The sequence below is a fragment of the Arachis stenosperma genome, unplaced genomic scaffold (genome assembly GCF_014773155.1).
Source record: "Arachis stenosperma cultivar V10309 unplaced genomic scaffold, arast.V10309.gnm1.PFL2 arast.V10309.gnm1.Scaffold_100074, whole genome shotgun sequence".
NCBI lineage: Eukaryota > Viridiplantae > Streptophyta > Magnoliopsida > Fabales > Fabaceae > Arachis > Arachis stenosperma.
This window is the reverse complement of record NW_026651383.1, coordinates 85,001-92,070: the sequence shown is the minus strand read 5'-3', so window position 1 is coordinate 92,070 and position 7,070 is coordinate 85,001.

Here is a 7,070-nt window from a genome sequence, read left to right as displayed (position 1 = left end):
CCTGGGCTTTCCTCACAATAATTCTGCTGTTGGGATAGGTGAATCAATGGGCTCATTTCCTTTTTACGGGATGAAGAGATGATATAGCGTGTGTGCCACAAGTGCGTAGTCTCATTGAAGTTCAGTTCGATAAGCAGGTCTTTTTCGTAGGCTAGAAGGTAAGTAAGCAGGGTTAGAGAATCCGATAGCATAAGATAGACTCCTCAGATTATCATTATCTAAGGTTGTAGCCGTAAATCATGCTCTCTACTCTTAGAAAGCCCTGGTGGAGCACTAACAAGGGGCAATCCAGAATTCTAGTTATCACTTCCAAGCAATATCGCATAAACAAAGACGATATCATCAGAAAAAGATAGAAAAAAGAGATCTCTTCCATTGGCACGTTTAGTTACTTTGTCAATGGTTCGATTAGATGCTCTTCTACAAACAGGACTTGTCGAGTCTGGTTCGAATCGGGACTGATCGAGTAGAGGATGGTATTTTCGCTTTCTATTTTTCGAGATGGAATGCCTATTATAGTAACCCAGCAAGGGATGCAAGGCTTTCTGACCTTCACCCCTCTGTTTTGCGATCCGGTCTTGGATAAGGCTAGTGGTATCCGTATTCTAATAATTATTAGAAGATCCTAGCTTCTTTTAGAAAATAGGAATGAACCGGCCATCAACATATAAAGGAAATCGAGTGAGGCTTGAAGACCTGTTATTGAATCAGTTGGTGCCATTAATTCTGTTGGAGGCAGGGCAATAGGAAATCTCTCTCTTTATACGAAATATCTTGAAAGGCGAAGAGCGACTACTTTTGACTTTCTGCTCGTAGTTCCTCTATTCTTAGTGTAGTGATACAGTACTAGTGCAAGAGCGCTTACGGCAGCTCGTAGCTATTGGTGGCTTCCTTCTCTTTAAGAAAGAGGGAAGGATTCACCGCTATGGAAAACCTGATCTCATGGATTAGCCAGAACAGTGGAGAAGCAAGGAACTGCTAGTTACATCTTAAGTCTGTAGTGACTCATTCATCGGGAGCGGAGGGAATAGCTTCAACGGAGAAAGAGGGGTCGGAAAGCGAAAGGGCAGAGGGATCAGAGCCTAAAGGCCACTTCCTGATATAGGAGAATTCCAGATAGTGTAGTTATGTCGAGCGACAGAAGGGAGTCTTCAGACTGAATATAAGAATAGTCTTGCTAAGATGAATGCCGCTTGAACGAGTTTAAGAGGTGAAAGAGTTCAATCCCTTTTCAGGTCGGGTTAAAGAAGGGTCTCATCGGGGTATTCACCTAGCTCCCTAGCTTCCTATATTCCACTCGAGCGGGATTAAAGGAGATGAGTTATTCTCGTAGCTAAATGCCCAAGTCGGGCAGGGATAGAGGATCAAGAGACTGTACTCGCCCTCAACCATTCAACAGAAGCAATAGCAAAGAAAGCAACAAGAGTGGAGAGAACAAGCTCTTCAAGCTCAGCTTCGGCAACAGCAACTCGAGAAAGCAATTCAGTTTGTGAGGAACCGGCCACTTCTTTATATACGTTGCCATTTGACGATCTGTCTGTTCAGGCAGGTGACACGGAATTGAGTACGGAATCTGAGAAGGGGGACAGCAACGTAAAAGACTGAGGGAAATGAGTTCCGAGATCTTTTTTTATTCCCAGTTTCGTCTCGTCTATCGGTCCTTAGTCTTAGAGAAATTGGTGGCGTCAAGAGCAAATAGAATCAATAGATAAGATTTTCCTCGATGAGTTGGCTAAAGCCCGGTAGCTTCGCCCCTTCTCCTTCGATCCAAGCCACAAGGCAAAAGGCAAGCTGACTTAGAGGCTGAATGCCTACTTTATGAATAAAAGAATTTACCAAAGGCTAGCTATCGAGTCACCCTAACGGAGAACTCTAACTGAACTTTCAAGCTTTCTTTGAATTCTGTGTACCAGCCACCGATTTTCTCTTTTCCAAAATAATAAGTGAGACTTCTCTAAAGAGAGTTGACCGGCAAAAAGCAGATCTTAGCTTAGGGCTTAGACTGACTTCCTTGAAAGATAGCTTGCTTGAAGCCTAAGACGGATAACTTCCATAGTGGAATTCCCGGATCTTACCGTACTTAACTAGTGAAATTTCCGTATTCTAGTCACCCTTTTCTCACTACTCTGGGATGAGCTCTGACTGGTAATAGTCTCATTGGCTTTAGAATAAGTTTCGAACAGATAGCCCGCCAGACGGGCATGCAACCTCAGACGCGCATTCCTTTCCCGTACCCGTAGCCCTTACTCCGGCTTACGTTCGAGCTACTACACTACGTAACCTATCCCGCTTTGTTAATTGTGTTAAGTATAACTGGGATTGTTGTAGAATGTAATCACAATGCACCATGGGAGTGGCAGTAGCTCCCTGTTGCATTGCATGAGTTCGAAGCTGTTATTGCCTGTTGTAACTCTTTATATTACTCTCCTCTGGAGGGTGGTACTCTAGCCCAATCTATCTGGTATGGCTACCAGGTGGTTTTGCTTCTTTGTTGGTGATCCAACCCCTTCTGTGCCGGCTGAGACAGTAAATGATGGACATAGCTTAGTCAACAAAGCAGCCCTTGACCTTAACTTGGCTCCAGGATCTGTGTTTGGGAAGAGAACTCTCATTAATGACTTGGATGCGGCCAATAAGAAGCTCAAGACTCAAGATTCTTCTCAGACCTCATCCTTCTCGTCTGCCGATGCTACCTCAAAGATGTTGCTGTCTGGAATGGCTAAGGAAGCGGCCAACTTAAAGCTTCCCGCCTATGAGACCTAGTTGCTCGTATCGGCTATTACCTCCAAAGCTAGTCGCTCGTCTGCGCCTGCACCTACAGCAAAGGGAACTGAATGGAAGTCCCGGTACGCTCATTATTAAAGGTCTTACTTCTTTTAGAAGAACAGCCCTGTCAACTAGTTAGGCTTCTTAGTAAGCGTAGGACTGATACGAAAAAAAGATTATCCACTGTAAAATAGACTGACTGGCTCATTTGCTCTATGCCTTTCTTCCGCAATTGGATAAGCAAGGACTTTCATTTGATCTAATTTGATAGCTGGGAAATGGAAATCCTTATAGACCCTAAAATCAAAGCTTTCATCGATCTTAGGAGCTTAACCCATCGTCTGGCATCCCAATGATGGGGTTCTTCTATCTGTGGGAGCAACTAAGTTCAATTACAATCATTGAATTGAACCGGGACTCCCATTGTTATAAAGATATCGTACTCAGGGCGTAGAATAGAGATTTTGGCTTGCGATAAAGCTGATCGAACAACTAGGAATCCTATCTATCCACCTCTCCAGACACAATATCTTGAGTACCAAACTTCTTTATGAACTGAGTGCCATTTGATGAGTAACTGAGAAGTTGCAAACCCTTAGCTGCTCTTTTCTCGACTTGGCTTGCTTCATCAGGAAGGGCGAACTTGAAGAATGAGATGTGCTAGACCGGGGCTTCCCTTTCCTCGGCCACTAAGCGATAGACTTGAGACAGATAGCTTTAGCTGATCTGATCTGCAACTATCTTTTGACTTTGAAAACGGAGTAACCAACCGCCTTACCCGCCAAGATCCTCTGCAATAGGGGACTTGGGGTCCATGGTCAGATCAATAAATTCGACTTTTGGGCACCTTACGCACTGGTCTTCCAGACCGTATAACCTTTTTATGGACTTAAACTCCTTCCTCGGGAATAATGAATGATGAAAAAGCTACAGCCTACTAAGAAAGCAGTGGAAATGCTCCTTGGTGACTAGAAGGAATTCGATCACCAACCGGTCGTGGCACTTATTGGAATGGTGAAATCAAGGAGGAGAAGGAAGGCCAAAGAAAGAGCTTCGAATTTGCTACGACTTCTTCCCAAAAGCTTCGCATTAGCGACTACGTACCTGAAAAGAGTTCGATTTAGGAGAGTGAAAAGCTCTTATTCTTCTTCCTTTTCTTTCATCAGCAGAGAGTTCAAAAAGAGAGGAGCATGAAGATAGTTCAGTTCTTGATGCTCTTCGAGAATCTGATGCTTCAACCTGGCTTCCCAACTTCTACTCCTATAAGAGGTTAAAAGAAACTCGACTGAGTTGGAGAGGAGAGAATGGCCACTCATTAAAGGCTTTCTCCGCGCCGCGGTAAGAGTATCGGCAGAAGAAACGGGTGTAAGGGCTCAATAAAGTCGAAGAGGAGCAAAGAGCAGCTACAGCAACTCAAAAGAAGGGTTCCTACGCTTCAGCTCTATGAGCGAAAGACACTATTCTAGTAGTGGAAAAAACCTCTCTTCTTCTATTAGTAGAGTGGATTCCTATTTTCGATTGACTTTCTTACTTCCTATCCCTGTCGAAAAAGTGAGCTCTTTCCTTCCTCTCCACTCGAAGTAGATTGAGTGACTCCTGCCCTTATAGGTAGTTTAGCCGTAAAAAGTCTTTATTTGTTGAGTGTTGAAACTTCTTCCGCTCCTAGACCTTTAGAATAGGTTTCCGGAAAAGAAGTTCTTCGGGGAAACTCTCTAGTGCCAACGGTGGATCCGGTGCCACATATGATTCTATTATCACTTCCGATAGGCAGGAACGAGATCCCTCCTGCTACCCAAAAGGGTAGACCAAAAGCACTGAAATGAATATGAGAAATGTGGCCTACCTATAGCCTATAGCTATAGAAGGAATCTTTCGTTACTAGAACCCCTTACTAGTGACTGTAAGCGAAATGTATTTAGTGAACGCCTGGTCCTCTCGAACCAGATAAACACTAACCTGGGGATACTGAGTTCAATATTTTTATGTATAGCTCTGTAATCTCTATCTAAATGACTAAGTCTTCCAGTGGTCTCTCTCCTACCCAAAACCATCCCTTCCAGCGTTAGCGCACTAGATCCCAATCTTTTTTGCAGTTCTTAGAGAACCAAAACACCGCAATGTTGCAAGCTATTTTAGCTTGTCCCAACCAACCCCTTCTATCAATCAATGCACACAAATATGCTTGCTTGGACAGACACAAACATATGCTTGCCCCTACACCTTCCTATACCGGAAACCACTATGTCTCCATAGAGGTTCTTAGTCTATATGCCGAGACTAGCAACTGAGAAGGAGACAGATTCCGTTAGACCACTAAGTGAAAAAATGAAATTGTTACTTTACTTTAGATCTTTCGCTAAAGACGAGCTATTTTTTATCCCGAGATCAGAATCAGAAGGAAAGGCCAGACAGAAGAGGGAGAAATTCTTGATGACAGCAATCCTTTCACAAGCCCAATCTTACTTTCTCTTTTCACAAGCAACAGCAGAAGAAAGGGCAAAGAAGCGGCATTCAAGGATTTCCTCAGGCCTACTTAGGGAGAGGGGAGGTGAGACTGAGCTGGTAATGAGCCCTCGTAAGACGGTGACTTTCGCCTTTCGTGTGTTGACGATTCTTTAGGTATGGTTATAGAAATGATCCCTACCAGCATATCCAGTTCAGGATGTTCCCGGATATATGTTTCAGATTCAAAAAGGATGTTAAATAACCCAGCTTATGATGGCAAAAGGGGGGAAGTGCAAAATCCTGTATTACTGTTCACGATTCGCTCCCTCTATAGGTACCGAATCTCAAACAGAGCTCTTATTAAATGGTAGCCCCGGGCTGATGTCGTAACATCGGTAGGGAAATTGACGCATCTCCCACTTACCGATGCTTATGACCAGTGAAGAATCTCCAAACACATCCAGCTCTTCAATACCTATATAAACTGCTACTTTCAGTCTGGTAACACAGCAACGTTATTCGAACAGTCGAACTTCAGCTTCACTGCAATGGGGATGTGAGCACCAGGGGTGAGACCGGAACTTCCCCTATTCCGACCTTCTGATTTGATGCACCGTCGAAAAGAATATTCCAGCCTGCTTTTTCTTCTTCGTCAGGGTACCTCATGGGTTCGTAGGCAGGCAACAGATGTTCTCCCAAGTGATCCGCAATCGCACTGCCTTTGATTAGCTTAGAACTTCTCCTTAGAAAAAAAAGTTTGATCTATTGGATTCTAATTTTATCCCGAACCTGCCGTGGACACTTTACTGGCCTATCTAAAGAGAAAGCATTGGGACTCCTTCTTCCTTGCCCGATCTGCTGGCTTCCCTTGGTGGCCCTGGCTAGAAAGCCTTTACCCTTGTCTCAGTCTAAAAGATCCCTAATGGCTTTCACTAGCTTTCGACCTAATTAGCATTAGCCTTCACCTATACCCAACTTTCTTCTTTTACTCAATACCTCCCCTGGCTTTCCTGCCAGGAATTTAGTCTGCTTTCCTTATACTTTAAAAGTCTATTATCTGGGAACTCTCGGGAGAAGGTTTTTACGGACACTAGGCGGGAATTAGGGGTAGGGGCACGGAAATGCCACTCTTGAGAAGGGAAATAAGAGGCACTGGCAAGGCAATGGGCCTATCAAGAAAGAATAAACCACAACTACTGGAGATGGAGCTTATCTACAACCGGTGAAAAGAAACTCTCTCGGCTGGTGATCTACGACCACCCTCGCCTTTTATACTTTTTACAGCATATAGGTGTATTGAAAAAGAAAGTATAGATAGGGGAATAGCCCGTAACATTAGAAGATGAATAAGATTCAAATATCATCAGAAAAGGAAAGACTACCGCTCGTATCACCAGAAACGTTAGGAAATAGACCAACCATTAGAAAGATAGCTACCATTATACCTAAACTCACAGCCTTATGCACTTCGCCGCTAGCAGGGATAGTTATTTGCGAAAAAGGTGGCTCATTCGCAAATGCTGACATCACCAATTCAGAAGTGTCATATGTTTCAACAAAATGGATCTTCTTAAAGTTAGGCGCATTATAATCCATATTAAAAAAAGAATTATACGACTCTATAGGAGCGAACACGCCGACTTTAGGGGTGCTTGATCCCAAAGGCCAGGTACAAACCCGAACCACACAGTACAACCAAAGCCCAAACAAACCAAAACCAACAAATGCCCATACTTACCGTCAAAATAAGTACATACATCTACTAAGACATTACTAAACTTATCAAACCCATGGATGATCAAATCACGGAAACCGGCCCCAGAAAAAGTATAAGGTAAAAGATGTTTGTGAGATATTTT